At 36.5% G+C, this 21,764-nt stretch overlaps 1 protein-coding gene across 1 annotated transcript in view; it reads left to right on the forward strand.

Moving 5' to 3' along the window:
* Nucleotides 1–18,334, forward strand: part of LOC131937012 (glucose dehydrogenase [FAD, quinone]-like) — a 53,568-nt gene extending 35,234 nt beyond the window's left edge. The window contains exon 13 of the mRNA XM_059294191.1: nucleotides 17,896–18,334. The gene's annotated coding sequence lies outside the window, so the exon portion shown is untranslated. The remainder of the gene's footprint in view (nucleotides 1–17,895) is intronic.
* The last annotated feature ends 3,430 nt before the right edge of the window (nucleotides 18,335–21,764 follow it).

A 21,764-nucleotide genomic window follows, 5' to 3' on the forward strand; every position in this document is an offset into this window, starting at 1 on the left:
CATGGAGGACATTCATACAACAGGACATTTTTCTCATGATGGGAACATCAGACACACACAGAAAAGAAAACACCAGCCGAGGAATTTCAATTCAGACAACAAGAGGCAGAATTTTAACTTGCAGGTTGGTTTAAAGCTAATTAATTATTTTCATATTACTGGGGCTGATGCAGAAAATTTAAAATGAATTATATAATAATAATCAACATTTGTCTTTGAAAGCACGTCGTAAATTGATCTTGTTCTAGTTCGACATTAACAAAAGAGTTGATATAATGTTAAAGACTTGGTAGTAGATTTTAAAGTGCTGTGAGGAAAGCATATGTTACCATATAAAATTGGAACTACAAAAATAAGAAAATGCAAGTCTTTTTATAATGAACACTTAACCCTACAATAGTTCTTTGTTGTTCGTGAAGACATGACTAGTTCTATTGTACTCTCTTTCATGCTAAATTTTAATGGGACTTGCGGAATTGGAAGATTTCGTATGTTAAATCTGTATTGTTTTTAATTTTTACAAGAATGTGAGCATATTTAAAAGTTGTAAATACATTTTTCATAAAAATAGGCCTGTTAAAAACCTAAATAATTAGCTAATTTTAAGTAAGGCGTAGACAAAAGTAGATAGTGACCCCAGCTTACAACTGAAAGAAGTTTACGACTGTGTTTTCTCGTTATACTCAGCATGTCTTCTGTACAACATACAAAGTATTTTTAGTGTGGTAAATGTTGAATTTCGTACTTTAAAACTTTCAAAAATGATAGTTTAACAGTAAGTTTTCTTTCTGTTGCAGGCATACCCATGTTTCCAGAACAATCAAAATAAATTTGTTAAAAATCTAAGAGGACGTGCAAACGTTTCCAGACCTTGTCAAGATTCTTTTAGATTCTCCAGATTTCCACCTCACAACTTCACACCTAACAGAACAAACGACAGCAGACATCATATACCCCAAATAAAGTAAGTTGTGCCAATACATCTACAGAATTAAGTTGTACCAATATATCTATAGCATTTAGTTGTACAAATATATCTACAGCATTAAGTTGTTCCAATATATCAGCAGCATTTTATGTCTCCTACTCACATCATAGTTTTAAAACTTTTTTACTTTTCGAATACATTCCTGATAAAATATTTTAAAAATCAATATATTAAACATAACTTTTACTAACTTGTTTTTCTCCAGTAACTTTATTCCCAGAGGAAACTTCGAGCCACATTATAACCTGATTCGTCCACATGGGTCAGTACAGAGGTCAGTACAGGGGTCAGTGCATGGGTCACATGCTCAATTTCACGAGAAGAAAAACTGGCCCAAACTAGTCTGTCCACCTCCCCCATCTTGTGCTGGGGTTTCTGGGCGAAGACACCCACATCCTACAGAAGATGTCTCAGATGTCTCTAAATATCGACCGCTGCCACCTCCACCACCCAACACTCGCACAGTCTGGTGTGACGTCACTGGCTACATGATGTACTCACCCTGTACTGACACAAACAGCTATGGCAGTCACGACTCACGTGATACATTGTCAGTTACAGAGAAATATGAATCCATTGGATATGTGGATACTGCAGGCGAACACACAGAGGACAGTGGATACATGCAGAACCCTAACATTGGATCCATCCAAAATCCTAACATTGGATCCATCAATAATCCTAACAGTGGATATATAAACATTTTCACCAGATCAGAATCCAGTGATGAATCCGCATGCTACCAGACAGGCATTACATCTAAAAATATCAAGAAAGTTGCCAATCATTCTTCAAGTCAATCACTTACTGAGTCAGTCGAGAAAGTTTCCCATCATTCTTCAAGTCAATCACTTACTGAGTCAGTCGAGAAAGTTGCCCATCATTCTTCAAGACAATCACACACTGAGTCAGTCAAGAAAGTTGTCCATCATTCTTCAAGTCAATCACACACTGAGTCAGTCGAGAAAGTTGCCCATCATTCTTCAAGTCAATCACTTACTGAGTCAGTCGAGAAAGTTGCCCATCATTCTTCAAGACAATCACACACTGAGTCAGTCAAGAAAGTTGTCCATCATTCTTCAAGTCAATCACACACTGAGTCAGTCGAGAAAGTTGCCCATCATTCTTCAAGTCAATCACTTACTGAGTCAGTCAAGAAAGTTTCCCATCATTCTTCAAGTCAATCACACACTGAGTCAGTCGAGAAAGTTGCCCATCATTCTTCAAGTCAATCACTTACTGAGTCAGTCAAGAAAGTTTCCCATCATTCTTCAAGTCAATCATCCACTGAGTCAAGTAATATCTCAGTCTAGGAGATCGAGTTATTTTATTTTGCTTGAAATATAAGACAATTAAAATGTGCATTTGGCGTAATAATACTTTCCATATCTGTGCATTTAGCTATGTTTGTATAACAAAAGAACAACACATCTGTGAAATGTAAATATATGTGTAACGTTAAATGATAGCTTAATCGTTTCGCTGAGATGATAGCTAAATAAATGCTGTTGCATATCTACTTACTTTAGCTTATAGCTTATAGTTTATTTTATTTTTTGTGTAAATGTTTTCCTGTATTTTTAATGAATTTATTGAAGACGTGTAATATATTTTCTATTTATGAAATAAAATTAAAATATCAGTAAATATTGTGTTTCTTTATTTCTTCATTTTTAAATTCATAAAAACATATTTCAACGTTCAAATTAAAATTCTTTAGCTGGAAGACAATGACTTAAGTTGGTAAAGTTGTAGAACTGCTAAGATCGGTGACAAATCTGTGCGGGAACAGCTGGTAGCACGAGAACTCGTTACGGTAGTCACGTGATCCTCCAGGAAAGTAAACATAGTGTCAATGGCTACCAGTAGCTACAATAACATGACAACAACATCAAAGTGGGACCAACGGCTACACCAGCTGATTATCCGCCTGGTGTCAAAACGTGCAGGTAAAAAAATATTTGGTCAAGTTCACCGGACCACATCAGCCACAGAAATATCACCTGCCCGTCCATCTACCGAATAAATAAAACCATCAATCTCTAGTTTGTCAACAAAACGTCATCAATGGACCGTAACGATCGCCTGTTTGTCAAACTAAAATAAAAATTAAATTTCGCCACGTTGTCTTCTCTGATTGGCCAACTTGGCCACACCAGTGCAGTAAGAGAGACGACTCGTATCTTAACATTTCTCCTGCGTGTTCTCCAGACTCAGCTACCAGATTTTTCCAACTGTTCTGTCTGACGGAAAACACGAGACAACCACAGACAACCACATCTTATCAGAGAACCACCTGTCTAGCAGATATGACAACCCCTGTCTAGCAGATATGACAACCCCTGTCTAGCAGATATGACAACCCTGTCTAGCAGATATGACAACCCCTGTCTAGCAGATATGACAACCCCTGTCTAGCAGATATGACAACCCCTGTCTAGCAGATATGACAACCCCTGTCTAGCAGATATGACAACCCTGTCTAGCAGATATGACAACCCCTGTCTAGCAGATATGACAACCCCTGTCTAGCAGATATGACAACCCCTGTCTAGCAGATATGACAACCACCTGACTAGCAGATATGACAACCACAGATATGACAACCCCTGTCTAGCAGATATGACAACCCCTGTCTAGCAGATATGACAACCCCTGTCTAGCAGATATGACAACCCCTGTCTAGCAGATATGACAACCCCTGTCTAGCAGATATGACAACCCCTGTCTAGCAGATATGACAACCCTGTCTAGCAGATATGACAACCCCTGTCTAGCAGATATGACAACCCCTGTCTAGCAGATATGACAACCCCTGTCTAGCAGATATGACAACCCCTGTCTAGCAGATATGACAACCCTGTCTAGCAGATATGACAACCCCTGTCTAGCAGATATGACAACCCCTGTCTAGCAGATATGACAACCCCTGTCTAGCAGATATGACAACCACCTGACTAGCAGATATGACAACCACAGATATGACAACCCCTGTCTAGCAGATATGACAACCCCTGTCTAGCAGATATGACAACCCCTGTCTAGCAGATATGACAACCCCTGTCTAGCAGATATGACAACCCCTGTCTAGCAGATATGACAACCCCTGTCTAGCAGATATGACAACCCCTGTCTAGCAGATATGACAACCCCTGACTAGCAGATATGACAACCACAGATATGACAACCCCTGTCTAGCAGATATGACAACCACCTGACTAGCAGATATGACAACCCCTGTCTAGCTAAACGGACAATCTTTTGCCTACCAGATAGAGTCAGACAATCACTAATTCTATTTTAGGTTGAAATATGCAGCTTGTGTAATGGGAATATTTGGGCCCAAACCTATATATATATATATATATATATATATATAACAAGAAATTCCTAGGAACTTTAGCATTAGAGTTCATACAGATTAGAATCCATCAAGTCCGGAGTTATTAAACCATTTTTTTCATTACTTTCTTTTTTCTAAATGACAATGCTTTTTTTTTTAAATTCACGTGCAAGATTAAATGTTAAATTATTTTAATAAACAGTTATCAGTTTTGTTTGTAATGATTAGACTTGTGAATAAATCACAGGAGTAAAACTTGTATCGACGTGTTTTAAGATAGGTCATCTACCTCATCAAGAGGTATAGAATAATGATCGTTTGCTCATTTGCTTACAATTCGCAGTTCAAATCAGCATATTTTTCATCTTTTAGCCTCGAATTGTGCCAATTAAAATAAACCGGGAGTGATCTCCCCTAAACTTTCTCGAATATTCTTATATAAAACAACAGGGGATGGGAACTCGGGATATAGTTATGATTTTTAATCCATTTTAAATACTTAAACTTTTTAAAAATAAAATAGAATCTCATAGAAAAAAGTATTGCACACCAAGCGAACGCCGAATAAAGATGTTCATAATGGTGCGCAATATTATTAGTACTATATAAATTTAGATGCGATTTTGAGAAATCGGAAATAGCGTAAATTAGTACTTCCCGTCAACGGAAATTACTCAAAATTTGACTGAACGAAGAGAAATAGATTTTTTACTTACATGTGAAATTTCATTTATCTATCTGAAATAGTACTCAAGTTATAGGCTTTTGAAAAATTCAAAGTAGAAAAAGTACCACTTCCGGTTATCGGAAATTGCTCAAAAGTTGATACGGATCTACGATTTTGATAAAATACTTATATATGAAATTTCATCAACCTAGCTGTAACGGTACTCAAGTTATCGTGTTTACACACACACAGACACACAGACACACACACACAGACATACGGACAAGATTGCAAAATTATGTTTTTCCGTATCAGTGAGGTGTAAAACGTCGAGATTTGTAAAAATCTCGATTTTTTTTTGCACGATTACAATACTTTCTCTATACTACGTATATACGAGAAAGTAAAAATGCGAGGCATTTGAGATGTACATTACTAAGCAGAATACCGTTTAAAATGTATTATTTGAGTATGGGGGATTCCTTCCCTTTTTTTGGAAGTGATCAAAAAGTTAAACTGTAATCTGGAAATGTTGTTTTCTTAGTAAATTATGGTCATTTGTTATATTTAACCGCTTGTAATTGTTCCCCTTTTGGTTATTCTTTCGATTTGTACATATCAATTTAACTTCAACATATAATTTGCCATTATGTAAAGTATTACCAACCTACCAGTGTAAAATATGTTGTAATTTGTTTTATGGTAAAAAAGAAAAAAAAAAAAAAAAAAAAAAAAAAAAAAAAGTTAGGGGAGATCACTCCCGCTTTATTTTTTATTTAAATATGTCTAATTCTCTTTCTTACAATGACAGCTACCCCCGTCTTAACGACCCACTGCCTATCTGTACTACCTGTCTTAAATCACACTCTGACTGTTTCTTAATACTAGCATTTACATTCCATTTTAACACCTACTTATACACCTGCAACCCGTCCATTAAAACTATCAGCAACCCATCCAATACAACCACCATCAACCCATCCAATACAAATCCCCATCAACCCATCCTCTACAATCCCCATCAACCCATCCAGTGCAATCCCCATCAACCCATCCAATACAACCACCATCAACCCATCCAATACAAATTCCCATCAACCCATCCTCTAAATTACACCATTAATTGCATTTTGTTATTTAAACGATAAGGCTCACTGGTAGCCAGTAAAACGTGTAGACGTGTATAACATCTGTACACCTGACCTGGTGTACAAACTGGACAATTACCTGCCAGGATTTGAAACTCTCTTTCGACCCCCGGGCCTACTGTCCCCACCCTAAGACCAAAAAAAAATAATTTTAAAACAATGAAATAAGGGGAAGAACCAATTATACTAATATAGACATTATTTTAAACCTCAAATTTTTAATCATTTGGAAGCGATTCTCCAACATTTGGAGACACACTTCGAGACACGCGGACAAACACACACACACACACGGTATAAACAGATTCAAGAAACAAAGGATTTGGGGGGGGGGGAGTCCGGCGTGGCTTTACCAGGACTGACCTTCACCCTTATGGGGACAGAAGAGGCGATCAAACGAATCACGTCGGTGACATCAGATAGGGGCTCTATTTATGTGTGTTCTTCTTGGATGTTCGCCGACAAATGCCGCTGGCCACTTGAGTCAGGGCTAGCCTAGCCATACAATGACATAAATCGACTTGAATCAATAGGTTCTTTTTTTAGGCGGCACTTACTTGTAGTAGTTTTTATGCAAATAATTAGTTATGAACAATTATTAGAAAAACCAAATTGGCCCAATGAGGAAATCCCTCTATTACGTTGTAAAAATCTCTAAATTGTATAAATAATGCAAGTAAAACATACTGTTTTGTTGATTATTTAAATATAAAGTTTCGTGTCCTAACCTAGTTAAGGTATTACGATTACAAGACAAAACATTACAATACGATTACAATACAACCTCTACTATCAGTTGAGAAACGAGAAAGTAAAAAATAAATAAAAATCACCAGCAATCTCCGACTAGCAAAACACGAAATAAAATGGTTAGCCTACATCTAAACGGCACAAATTATAAAACACGAGCCGACCCGCTGCGTATCATACGCCGCTATTTAGTTGCTTTTTTTTTTCTACTTTTCAGTAATTTATAATTTGTGAATTCGACAGTACCAATGCTGCCATTGAAAATATTTGCTTAAAAACACTAACCCCCCCCCCCCCCACGTGAAAGCAGCCTCCTCTTAGTAACCTCCTCTCAGTTTAAAATCGTTTCAAACTAAATTATCTGCCCCTAATAGACGTCACCAAACCCGTCTCTATGATTGTAAAATGTAAACAGAGTGAACACCGCTCACCAGATCATGTGGGGGTGGGGTGGGGGTGGTAGTGATAGAGAGGAAGAGAGGGGACTGCAAAGGCGCGCTTGCAGCTTGTTTTCTAACTGATCCCAGAAGAGAATTATATATTTAGATAACCAACTAACTAAGAAAGCTTCAAAAACATATAACTAAAATTGGAAATTTAAATGCCAAAGAAAATTAAATTCTAAAACATTTTAATTAGATCCTAAATCGAAGCGAATGGTTATTGGGAAACATGGACTCGAACAATTACATTTTTATATTATAGTAATTTATAGCTGTAAAAAAAAACTTCCTTAACAATACACGTTAAAGAATTCTCTTTTCGGCGTTTTGTGATGACTATCGTTTTTTTTAATTTGTTATTTTTTATGCTACTTAACTTTTAATTAAAGGCTTTTGTTAGGTTCGCTCACAGTGTTTCTTCCAGACTTTTTTCTCCGGGGTGCACTTGAAATTTTCGGGGGGGGGGGGGGGGGACGGAATCAAATTTCCGGGGGGGGGGAGGGCGGACATTGTTAATAGTATATTTTTTCTATATAAATTCCATTTCGTTTGGGTGGGGGGGGGGGGGGGCTGGCGGTAGACTTTTTTTCGTGCGGGGGGGGGGAGGGGGGGACGACCCCTCTACGAAGAGATGCCTTGAAAAAACTCTGTTCGCTAAATATGTGTGTCGCTCAGCAAACTTAAAACATCAATTTAACCCACTTATATTTCTTAGAGTTCACAAACTTTGCGCAGTGGGAGTTAGCTGACGAGAATGCAAGAATATCTAATTTTTAAAGTAGCTAGCTGTTATTAGATAAACTATTTAATTTAAAAATTACTTTACAATAGGGCCTACTATTTTTTTTTAAATTACTAAATAATAGGACATTTATCAATTTAAAACAACCACTTTCGATCGCTTAATTAAAGGGAAGTGGAGTGTGAACTATGTTTGTCACAGTTGGCTGAGTTCATGCCCTGTCATCCACAACGAACTAAATAAAAGATGATAAGTTTTACAACACATCGTTTTGTTGTTGATTTGTCAATACAATACAATTCTTTTTATATTTTATGTGAAAATTATTTATTTAGGCCATTTGACTAATTATAAAATATTCATATTTGTCGTTTGTGCTATTTATATAATTGATTATTTTTACATAGACTGTGGAGAAATGGTGGCTATAACGCCAATCAGCCTACTCTTGGTATTTTTGTGTTTGTTTGGATGGCGTGGGTGGGGGATTAGGAGTTTTGAACAAACAAAAACAAAAGCGAGGTAAAAATATTTTGAGAGGTCAAATTCACTGATCGCGGCACTTAAACAATACACTAATCAGGTGGGGGGGGGGGGGGGGGGGGGACGGATGCGACGGTTGCTGGCTGCCGTGTAACGAACTGACTAGTGTTATAATGGGTGACACCTCGCTCCTCCCATTGGCTGGTAGAGAACAAAAGGTTTGTTATCTCAGTCAGCAACAGGTCAGAGCGTTAGTGACGCGGCACTAGTACACCTGATCACGTGATCCGCCCCAACTCGTTGATTGGTTGAGATTCTAAAGTGGACGAAGTAGGCGTGGCCATCAAACCGGAAATGTAAATGATTTTCAAGCGTCAAATGTTTTGTTGACACGTATTTTGTACTCCAGATAAATATTTTTGCGGTCAATACAAAAGACTGTAACGATTTAGGGTTAACGTTTGGTTTAGTTTGTTATTGAGTTTTAAAGCCCTTACCCTAATGACAACGCATTGAAAAGGATTAATTAGACATGGCTTAGTTTATAAATTGTGTGAGCAAAAAAAAAACGAACTTCACAATCTAACAATATATTTCAAAACAACACATTTTAACAACAAATCCAGATCACATTAAAAATAAACAAGACATTATATGATAAATTGTCGATGCAAAATAATCTTTATATCATTTTTATAGGTCCTATAGTACAGAATACAAACAGTACTAATTATGATTTGATACTTAAAGGCAAATGTGTTCAGAGTTTCTTACATGTATACCCCCTCCTCCCGAAGAACGGATATCGTTCCTCCCAACCCCCCCCCCAAACAATATAAAATCTGTACATTTTCTAACTAAAGCCAAACATAATTAAAACATATTTGTTTCAATTTATGTGTTAACATCTGTAACAGACTCTATTTTTGGGTGTGATTTATTATATTGTATTTAGCATGAAGTTGTATAAATATTCATGATTCATATTATCTAGTCAAAACAGTACGATTTTCTAGAAATAAATTATTTATCTAATATTGTTTTATAGTAACTTAGGTCAGAATATAATATTTTAAAAGCTAATTGTTGAACAAATTGGTTAAAATAATATGCAACTTCAATGAACATTGAGCATTATATTTAATTAGATATATTTTTTATTTACACCCTTTATTATAATTAAATAAGCTGTTTTGTAAAACTATAATCAAAGTATCTGTCCAATAAAATGTGTAATGTGTTTGTGTATGGGTAGGGAGGGGAGGCGGTGTCACCCGTGTGATCAATGACCCTTTGATCAGACAATGGGTCACGTGGAGTCTACGTCATAGCCAGATGACTGTGTGGACTACTGGTGCGTGACCACAGTGACCCACCTCCTATATAAGGAGAGCTACCTGCTGATATGAGTCTACCTTGATTTCTATCAGCCCGTGCTGAAAGCTTATCAAAACCTCTACCACTAAAGTTATTACAAAAAAACAACTACTAAAGTTATTTTTAAAAACTACTAAAGTTATCAATAGTCCCTGACATGGAAGACATTCATACAACAGGACATTTTTCTCATGATGGGAACATGAGACACACACAGAAAAGAAAACACCAGCCGAGGAATTTCAATTCAGACAACAAGAGGCAGAATTTTAACTTGCAGGTTGGTTTAAAGCTAATACATATTTTCATATTACTGGGGCTGATGCAGAAAATTTAAAATTAATTATATAATAATAATCAACATCTGTCTTTGAAAGCACGTCGTAAATTGATCGTGTTCTAGTTCGACATTAACAAAAAAGTTGATATAATGTTGAAGACTTGGTAGTAGATTTTAAAGTGCTGTGAGGAAAGCATATGTTACCATATAAAATTGGAACTACAAAAATAAGAAAATGCAAGTCTTTTTATAATAAACACTTAACCCTACAATTGTTCTTTGTTGTTCGTGAAGACATGACTAGTTCTATTGTACTCTCTTTCATGCTAAATTTTAATGGGACTTGCGGAATTGGAAGATTTCGTATGTTAAATCTGTATTGTTTTTAATTTTTACAAGAATGTGAGCATATTTAAAAGTTGTAAATACATTTTTCATAAAAATAGGCCTGTTAAAAACCTAAATAATTAGCTAATTTTAAGTAAGGCGTAGACAAAAGTAGATAGTGACCCCAGCTTACAACTGAAAGAAGTTTACGACTGTGTTTTCTCGTTATACTCAGCATCTCTCCTGTACAACATACAAAGTATTTTTAGTGTGGTAAATGTTAAATTTCGTAGTTTAAAACTTTAAAATTATCAGTTTAACAGTAAGTTTTTTTCTGTTGCAGGCGAACCCATGTTTCCAGAACAATCAAAATAAATTTGTTAAAAATCTAAGAGGACGTGCAAACGTTTCCAGACCTTGTCAAGGTTCTTTTAGATTCTCCAGATTTCCACCTCACAACTTCACACCTAACAGAACAAACGACAGCAGACATCATATACCCCAAACAAAGTAAGTTGTGCCAATACATCTACAGAATTAAGTTCTACCAATATATCTATAGCATTTGGTTGTACAAATATATCTACAGCATTAAGTTGTTCCAATATATCAGCAGCATTTTATGTCTTCTACTCACATCATAGTTTTAAAACTTTTTTACTTTTCGAATACATTCCTGATAAAATACTTTAAAAATCAATATATTAAACATAACTTTTACCAACTTGTTTTTCCCCAGTAACTTTATTCCCAGAGGAAACCTCGAGCCACATTATAACCTATCTCGTCCACATGGGTCAGTACAGAGGTCAGTACAGGGGTCAGTGCATGGGTCACATGCTCAATTTCACGAGAAGATAAACTGGCCGAAACTGGTCTGTCCACCTCCCCCATCTTGTGCTGGTGCTTCTGGGCGAAGACACCCACATCCTACAGAAGATGTCTCAGATGTCTCTAAATATCGACCGCTGCCACCTCCACCACCCAACACTTGCACAGTCTGGTGTGACGTCACTGGCTACATGATGTACTCACCCTGTACTGACACACACAGCTATGGCAGTCACGACTCACGTGATACATTGTCAGTTACAGAGAAATATGAATCCATTGGATATGTGGATACTGCAGGCGAACACACAGAGGACAGTGGATACATGCAGAACCCTAACAATGGATCCATCCACAATCCTAACATTGGATCCATCAATAATCCTAACAGTGGATGTATAAACATTTTCACCAGATCAGAATCCAGTGATGAATCCGCATGCTACCAGACAGGCATTACATCTAAAAATATCAAGAAAGTTGCCAATCATTCTTCAAGTCAATCACCAACTGAGTCAGTCGAGAAAGTTGCCCAGCATTCTTCAAATCAATCACTTACTGAGTCAGTCGAGAAAGTTGCCCATCATTCTTCAAGTCAATCACTTACTGAGTCAGTCAAGAAAGTTTCCCATCATTCTTCAAGTCAATCACACACTGAGTCAGTCAAGAAAGTTGTCCATCATTCTTCAAGTCAATCACCCACTGATTCAAGTAATATCTCAATCTAGGAGATCGAGTTATTTTATTTTGCTTGAAATATAAGACAATTAAAATGTGCATTTGGCGTAATAATACTTTCCATATCTGTGCATTTAGCTATGTTTGTATAACAAAAGAAAAACACATCTGTGAAATGTAAATATATGTGTAACGTTAAATGATAGCTTAATCGTTTCGCTGAGATGATAGCTAAATAAATGCTGTTGCATATCTACTTACTTTAGCTTATAGCTTATAGTTTATTTTATTTTTTGTGTAAATGTTTTCCTGTATTTTTAATGAATTTATTGAAGACGTGTAATATATTTTCTATTTATGAAATAAAATTAAAATAGTAAGTAAATATTGTGTTTCTTTATTTCTTCATTTTTAAATTCATAAAAACATATTTCAACTTTCAAATTAAAATTCTTTAGCTGGAAGACAATGATTTTAGTTGGTAAAGTTGTAAAACTGCAAATTAAAGTTCTTTAGCTGAAAGTTAGATGACTTAAGTTGGTAAAGTTGTAGAACAGCTAAGATCGGTGACAAATCTGTGCGGGAACAGCTGGTAGCACGAGAACTCGTTACGGTAGTCACGTGATCCTCCAGGAAAGTAAACATAGTGTCAATGGCTACCAGTAGCTACAATAACATTACAACAACATCAAAGTGGGACCAACGGCTACACCAACCAATCGGGCTGATTGTCCGCCTGGTGTCAAAACGTGCAGGTAAAAAAATATTTGGTCAAGTTCACCGGACCACATCAGCCACAGAAATATCACCTGCCCGTCCATCTACCGAATAAATAAAACCATCAATCTCTAGTTTGTCAACAAAACGTCATCAATGGACCGTAACGATCGCCTGTTTGTCAAACTAAAATAAAAATTAAATTTCACCACGTTGTCCTCTCTGATTGGCCAACTTGGCCACACCAGTGCTGTAAGAGAGACGACTCGTATCTTAACATTTCTCCTGCGTGTTCTTTAGACTCAGCTACCAGATTTTTCCAACTGTTCTGTCTGACGGAAAACACGAGACAACCACAGACAACCACATCTTATCAGAGAACCACCTGTCTAGCAGATATGACAACCCTGTCTAGCAGATATGACAACCCCTGTCTAGCAGATATGACAACCCCTGTCTAGCAGATATGACAACCCCTGTCTAGCAGATATGACAACCCCTGTCTAACAGATATGACAACCCTGTCTAGCAGATATGACAACCCCTGTCTAGCAGATATGACAACCCCTGTCTAGCAGATATGACAACCCCTGTCTAGCAGATATGACAACCCCTGTCTAGCAGATATGACAACCCCTGTCTAGCAGATATGACAACCCCTGTCTAGCAGATATGACAACCCCTGTCTAGCAGATATGACAACCCCTGTCTAGCAGATATGACAACCCCTGTCTAGCAGATATTACAACCCCTGTCTAGCTAAACGGACAATCTTTTGCCTACCAGATCGAGTCAGACAATCACTAATTCTATTTTAGGTTGAAATATGCAGCTTGTGTAATCTGAATATTTGGGCCCAAACCTCTCTCTCTCTCTCTCTCTCTCTCTCTCTATCTATATATATATATATATATATATATATATATATATATATATATATATATATCAAGAAATTCCTAGGAACTTTAGCATTAGAGTTCATACAGATTAGAATCCATCAAGTCCGGAGTTACTAAACCATTTTTTTCATTACTTTCTTTTTTCTAAATGACAATGCTTTGTTTTTTAAATTCACTTGCAAGATTAAATGTTAAATTATTTTAATAAACAATTATCAGTTTTGTTTGTAATGATTAGACTTGTGAATAAATCACAGGAGTAAAACTTGTATCGACGTGTTTTAAGATAGGTCATCTACCTCATCAAGAGGTATAGAATAATGATCGTTTGCTCATTTGCTTACAATTCGCAGTTCAAATCAGCATATTTTTCATCTTTTAGCCTCGAATTGTGCCAATTAAAATAAACCGGGAGTGATCTCCCCTAAACTTTCTCGAATATTCTTATATAAAACAACAGGGGATGGGAACTCGGGATATAGTTATGATTTTTAATCCATTTTAAATACTTAAACTTTTTAAAAATAAAATAGAATCTCATAGAAAAAAGTATTGCACACCAAGCGAACGCCGAATAAAGATGTTCATAATGGTGCGCAATATTATTAGTACTATATAAATTTAGATGCGATTTTGAGAAATCGGAAATAGCGTAAATTAGTACTTCCCGTCAACGGAAATTACTCAAAATTTGACAGAACGAAGAGAATTAGATTTTTTACTTACATGTGAAATTTCATTTATCTATCTGAAATAGTACTCAAGTTATAGGCTTTTGAAAAATTCAAAGTAGAAAAAGTACCACTTTCGGTTATCGGAAATCGCTCAAAGGTTGATATGGATCTACGATTTTGATAAAATACTTATACATGAAATTTCATCAACCTAGCTGTAACGGTACTCAAGTTATCGTGTTTACACACACACAGACACACAGACACACACACACACAGACATACGGACAAGATTGCAAAATTATGTTTTTCCGTATCAGTGAGGTGTAAAACGTCGAGATTTAAGAAAATCTCGATTTTTTTTTGCACGATTACAATACTTTCTCTATACTACGTATATACGAGAAAGTAAAAATGCGAGGCATTTGAGATGTACATTACTAAGCAGAATACCGTTTAAAATGTATTATTATTTATTCCCTTTTTTTGGAAGTGATCAAAAAGTTAAACTGTAATCTGGAAATGTTGTTTTCTTAGTAAATTGTGGTCATTTGTTATATTTAACCGCTTATGATTGTTCCCCTTTTGGTTATTCTTTCGATTTGTACATATCAATTTAACTTCAACATATGATTTGCCATTATGTAAAGTAATACAAACCTACCAGTGTAAAATATGTTGTAATTTGTTTTATGGTAAATAAAAGTTTAAAAAAAAAAAAACAAAAAAAAAAAGTTTAGGGGAGATCACTCCCGCTTTATTTAAACATGTCTAATTCTCTTTCTTACAATGACAGCTACCCCCGTCTTAAACACCCACTGCCTATCTGTACTACCTGTCTTAAATCACACTCTGACTGTTTCTTAATACTAGCATTTACATTCCATTTTAACACCTACTTAAACACCTGCAACCTGTCCATTAAAACTATCAGCAACCCATCATATACAACCACCATCAACCCATGCAATACAAATCCCCATCAACCCATCCTCTACAATCCCCATCAACCCATCCAGTGCAATCCCCATCAACCCATCTAATACAACCACCATCAACCCATCCAAAACAAATCCCCATCAACCCATCCTCTACAATCCCCATCAACCCATTCAGTACAATCCCCATCAACCCATCCTCTACAATCCCCATTAACCCATCCTATAAAACTACCAGACATCCCTACCAAACATTTACAGCGCATCTCTCAACATGAATCTATCCTGACACCTTTACCAGAGTGTGACAGATACCATTATGTTTACAAGGACGTGTTTACCAGACCAAACACCTGTCACGTGACTTTAACCCCCACCCACCTGTGATGGGTTCAACCGAACTCACGCCTGCAAAATATATAACCAATCAGAAACACGTTTAATAAGTCAACATTTTATTGATCACACTACTGCGTCTGTGATAAAAGACAAACAAACAGCATCAAGGATAGTTTATTATAGGCTTATACTGGCTTGTAGTGGCCTATATTCTTTATTTACAACTGTCGGACTTGGGTATATTATTATATATTTTGGGTATTAAATGTTGTGGATATACGTACTAACTATACAATGGATTTAGTTAGTAATATACAGTATCACATACATAAAGTATCACTAACATACATTATCACTGTCATACAGTTTCACTGTTATAAAGCGTAATAAAACAATAATATAAAGCCTTAAGAGTACATGTAGCTTATAACTATTTGTAATGTTTACAAATGAGTGGAACAGCCGTCTTATTATTTAAAAAAAAAAGTAGCGTAGATTACATCTCATTTAAAGAAAGTAATATTTAACTTAACTCCACAAATAGAATGTTTACTCCACGCTTCAGTGATTTAGCAGACACACCTCAGTAACTTGATATCACCAGATTTTTAAAGTCATTCTGTTAGACATCATTGGCTTCAAGACTAACAAAGCCAAATTTTAATTTAACGTTGCAACGTTTATAAATCGACACGCAAACATTAATATTACCCAGCACTGTTACGCCCAGAGAGTCGGGGTCACATCAGGCTCAGGTCCAGAGACCCGTTTGATCATCCGGTCATCCGGGCCAACTACCTGGTCAAACAGGGGGACGTGGAGGTTCTCATTGCAGGTTCTTCTAGAACTTTCTTTAGTACACTAATCGGTCGTACAAAAACGATTTCTGTTCCTTTTTCGTGGAATTTTACACCTCCTCACATAGTCAGTCATTACTTTAAAAAATTCTTTATATACATAGGCTTCAAACGATATTGTAAATAAACTGTTAGCTGTTAACACGCTAGGTAAAATATGTCCGACCTAGTTATAACATCGAACTTTACCACTATGCCACTTCCTTCTCTCCCCTTGATATTCTTATTTAACATAAGCATGGGGTCATTAACCTTTATTCGTGTCATGATGCAGGTATAAAAGAATGCAGGAAGCTGACGAACACAAAGGTGATGAAAGATATCGGTGCTGAACTCACAGAAACATCAGCGCCACCTTCGTGTAAACAACACAGATACGACTCACACGAATACTGGACGTGCATGCTCAAGTTTAGACCACTCACCATATACCACCCTGTGGGCACGTGTAAGATGGGGCCGGCTAATGACCCAACAGCGGTCGTTGACCCTGAACTCAGGTAATCTGTCACTAATGGTGGCAGTATTGTGGCAGGTGTAAAATATGTTCTACGTACTTTGGCCGTCACACTGTCACTCAATACGTTGCGTAGAACAATTACCTTGATTAAAAAAAAATTTCTTACGCTTTAAACATGTTATATTACTATAACATATTAACTCATATTAACACGTATAATAGCAACTTAGAGTACAGTGGTTTAGATGGTGTTTATAATTTAGTAAAATTAAAAAGGGTTTTTTATTCCTGAAATTGTGTAAATACATTTTGCGATAAACGAGTTTATTTTCACCGTTCTAGTTAAATACAATTACTCCCTTACATACACACCCCTTTTTTAATTATGTTGACATCTCACGAGATGTTTTAAATCCCAATCAATATACGATAATCGATGAATTTTTACTTCGATACCGTCATCTGTAGGCTTTCAGTTAAAAAAAAATCCAGCTCGTGACTGCGCGAATAATTGTTTAAAATTAATCGGATTATCTCCCCTGTCAATATTTGGCAAATCCAAAGTTAGTAGATCCTCCAATCGACACCTAACCCCCCATTCTCTCCCCCCCCCCCCCCCCCCGACCCCCAATGAGGGTGCAACTCCTTGTAAGGAAACCGCTGGTAAACTATTTTAAGTTATTGCAAGAGTATTATTCAGTAGAAATGTGTGTACAGTTACAAAAATCTAAAAGACTATTGTTTTAAAATATAAACATAAAAATGTTTGCCTATATTTTTAATACAACGCTTGCCTATGTTCGAACAGTTACAAAATTCACGAAATTTCTTTCCCCAGGGTCCGTGGCATCCAAGGTCTCCGTGTTGTGCCCTGGCTTGTGTCCGCCAACACCAACGCCCCCACAATCATGATTGGTGAGAGGGCAGCAGACATGATCAGGGGCAGACCACCACCTCAACCTCTCCCACATTTATAGCAGCAGACATGATCAGGGGCAGACCACCACCTCAACCTCTCCCACATTTATAGCAGCAGACATGATCAGGGGCAGACCACCACCTCAACCTCTCCCACATTTATAGCAGCAGACATGATCAGGGGCAGACCACCACCTCAACCTCTCCCACATTTATAGCAGCAGACATGATCAGGGGCAGACCACCACTTCAACCTCTCCCACATTTATAGCAGACCACCACTACAACCAGTTGAACATTTATAGCAGCAGACATGATAAAGGCAGACCACCAGCAACCTATATCTCCATGTATACCCCTTTATATGATCTTGGTGGGGGAGATCTGCATTAAAATTAATGAAAAAAGCATAAATACAACCTGCTACGTTACGTGATCATGTTTAATCAGCAGGAAAAAAAACAAATGTTGGGCATAGGAAATTTATAGTATTCTTTTAAAACCGTTAAAATGAAATAAACGATTATATACCTACTTTATTGATGTACATGTTTTTCGTAGCTTTTTTCCGATTATTTAGACATCTTCTTCCTCTGCCTTCTTAATTCTAGGGTGGAACAACATTACGTGTCTGCTTGTTATGTGCCATTTGTTGACTCCGATTTTTTGCCAGCGTTTCTTTGTTTAGCCGACCCGACAAACGCCAACCTCCTTAGTAGACATTTAAATATAGTTTGCATATTTCTCCGATTTCTCCGATTTCTGACATCGTAAAAACAGATTTAAAAAATCAATTGTATAGCCCGAGTTGCCACCCCGGTAGTGTTATATAAAAATACTAGCCGTCCCGGCCAGGCCCTGCTCTGGCTTCTGTGAAAAACCTTTCTGTTAAAGACCATTACCTGTGTGTTTAGTAATCATCATAAACCCGGCATTGCCCACCCAAACCACAACCAACCAAAACAACAAAATGCAAACATAACGCTAACACAATTACAAATACAAACGAAAACAAAAACCTAACAACAAACCCAACCACAATCACAAACACCAATACAAACACAAAGAAAAAACAAACAAAAAAGCAAACGAAAACGAAAACCTAACAACAAACCCAACCACAACCACAAACACCAATAAGAACACAAAGAAAAAAACAAACGAAAAAGAAAACGAGAACAAACCAAATCCAAACGCAAAACCAACCACAAACACAAACCCAAAGAAAAAAACACAAACGAAAAAGCACACGAAAAGAAACCAAATCCAAACGCAAAACCAACCACAAACACAAATACAAACACAAACCCAAAGAAAAAAAACACAAACGAAAACGAAAAAAGAAAGAACAAAAAAGAACCAAATCAAAACGCAACCACTAACGCAAACCCAACCTAAACACAATGAAAACACAAACGCGAACATAAACGCAAAGTGCTCTCAGTCTAGCCCGGGGCAGAATCGCCTGTTTCAGCTTAATAAACGACTATAGTACCCCAACTTATTCGTAGTCTTTTACACTCACTTAAACGAACGTAGGTGCCAAACCAAACCAAATGAACAATTATAATACTCCAAGCTTAACCTTAAAATACCTACAACATTTGCACTTGATCAATCCCCGCTAATTATGTAATTTTTTTTTCCCAACACCAAAACAAAGTAATAAAAAGTAAATTCTTTTCCACTAATGCTATGTTTTATAAAGGGAAGTAATTGTGTTTTCCTAATTTATCAAAGGGAAGTAAGTGCTAAAGGACTAAATATAAATAACTTTTAGACATAATTAGAATTTTTCTTTTTTTTTAAAAATTGTGTTTAATGAACATGCCGACAATTATTATTATCAGTTTGAAAAATGAAAATTTTTTCCCAACACTTTCAATAGTAATTTTTTAACTCATAAATTTAGACTATGAGCACCATAATAGTCTAACACTTAAATCCATAGAAGTATGTCAACGACAAACAAACTTATTACATACAGAATTGAGCTTTAAATATTAGATTCGAGAAAGTTTAGGGGAGATGTATTATCTAATTACATTTCAATCAACATTAATTTGACTCCCACCCCTCAACCCCCATGTCCCCACCTTGTTTCGCACCATTTAAAATTTGTCATTCAGTTTCCTATTGAAAAATAGAAACACACGAACTCACACGCTGTATGTAGAACATCACAGCGTTCAGGTCACGCAACATTGCTCCTGATGTGTGGGCCACCGTACCCAACCAATCCCCACCCCCTTTCAACCCATGCCGCTATGACCCCGCCCACCGCACCGATACAGTACAACATTCTGACATAAAGGCACAGTTTTTTGTAAATTTTATTATTCTATCAATTGTTTAAGCTGTCAGTCAGGACAAGTTCCTTTATTTTATACATTTGTTGTTTACACATGTATCACCTTTTTTAAATAAATAGGTAATGGTTTCCTTTAATAAACCTTCTCGTATATTCTTATGGAACAGTAAGCTCATTCCTGTCTCAAATTTTTAATTCGCCTCCCCCCTCCCCCCCACCACTTCTCGTTAAATTTTCAAGTGGCACCACCCTCCCTCGTAGAAATATCTGAAAGATTCCATCTTAAGTCTGATCTTTTCGTGTGTTATGCTGCTAAAACTCAGATATTACCACAATTTACCCATCGAGGTTTCAAGAAAAAGTGGCAGGCCCTAAGGAAAAATATCGATGAGCCAACAGGAACAGTGCAGAAATAATAATTAGATTTATCTTTTACTTTCTCGTATATAGGAAGTAGCCTATAGAGAAAGTCTTGTAATCGTGCAAAAATGAAAATAGATATTTTTGCAAATCTCGACGTTTTACACCAGCCCCCCCCCCCCCCCCCGAGTTGAAAAACTCGCTATTAGCTATTTCCGATTTCTCAAAAACACGCAGGTGAATTTATAAAATACTAATAATATACCGCACTATTATACACATTTTGCTTCTCGTTCACTTGGTCCGCAATTCTTTTTTCTTTGAGATTCTATTCTATTTTTAAAAGTTTAACTAATGAAAAATCATATTTTTATCCCGAGTTTTCATCCCCCGAAGTGTTATATAAGAATATTCGAGAAAGTTTAAGGGAGATCACCCCCGGTATACTTAATATGTGATATACCCAATTTTATAATGACTAAATGTGACCTTTTAAAGGTAATTTTTTAAAACTGTACCATGACTATATCTATCAAGGTTAAATAAGTTATATTGTAGAATCTTTTTTTAAATTAGTATGTCTAAGATTGCGTATGATTGTTTAAGTAGGATCATATAAGCAGGGGCGTAGCGAGGGGGGGGGGGGGGCGGGGGGTGCGGACCGCACCGGGTGACACCTTTTAGGGGGGTGACACCAAGGCAAACAATAGCAAAATATATGGAGAAAAAGTTGAGGGGGGGGGGTGCAAATCGAAAATTTGAAAGTTTGTCCCCGGGAAGGGTCGCTACGCCTCTGGGGGGTGACACCATTAAGTACCGCACCGGGTGACACCCGACCTCGCTACGCCACTGCATATAAAAGATATGTGTGAAAAGATATGTGTGTTTACAAAAATACTAAAAATGTCAAATTCGTAAAATTTATTTTTAGAAAGAAAAAATAATAATAAGAATTATATATCTTAGTGTTAATAATAATTGCTACATTTATTAGATCAATTAGACAAATTAATAAATGGTATCATATTCAAATCAACCTATCTTTTGAGTGTAGTGCCATAGTTTGAGCACCAGGTCGTTATAAGATCATTATTTCAAACGGTCAACTCACACATATTTATACAACACAGAAAACATTTTTAAAATTTTAAAACTTTTATTTCACTTTAAAAAATTGAAGCATAGAAAAATATGATAAAACATTCTAAAGATATATCCTTGTAGAAGTTTTATA

This window comes from Physella acuta, unplaced genomic scaffold (assembly GCF_028476545.2).
Source record: "Physella acuta isolate Inbredline_101_S28 unplaced genomic scaffold, ASM2847654v3 ptg000197l, whole genome shotgun sequence".
NCBI lineage: Eukaryota > Metazoa > Mollusca > Gastropoda > Physidae > Physella > Physella acuta.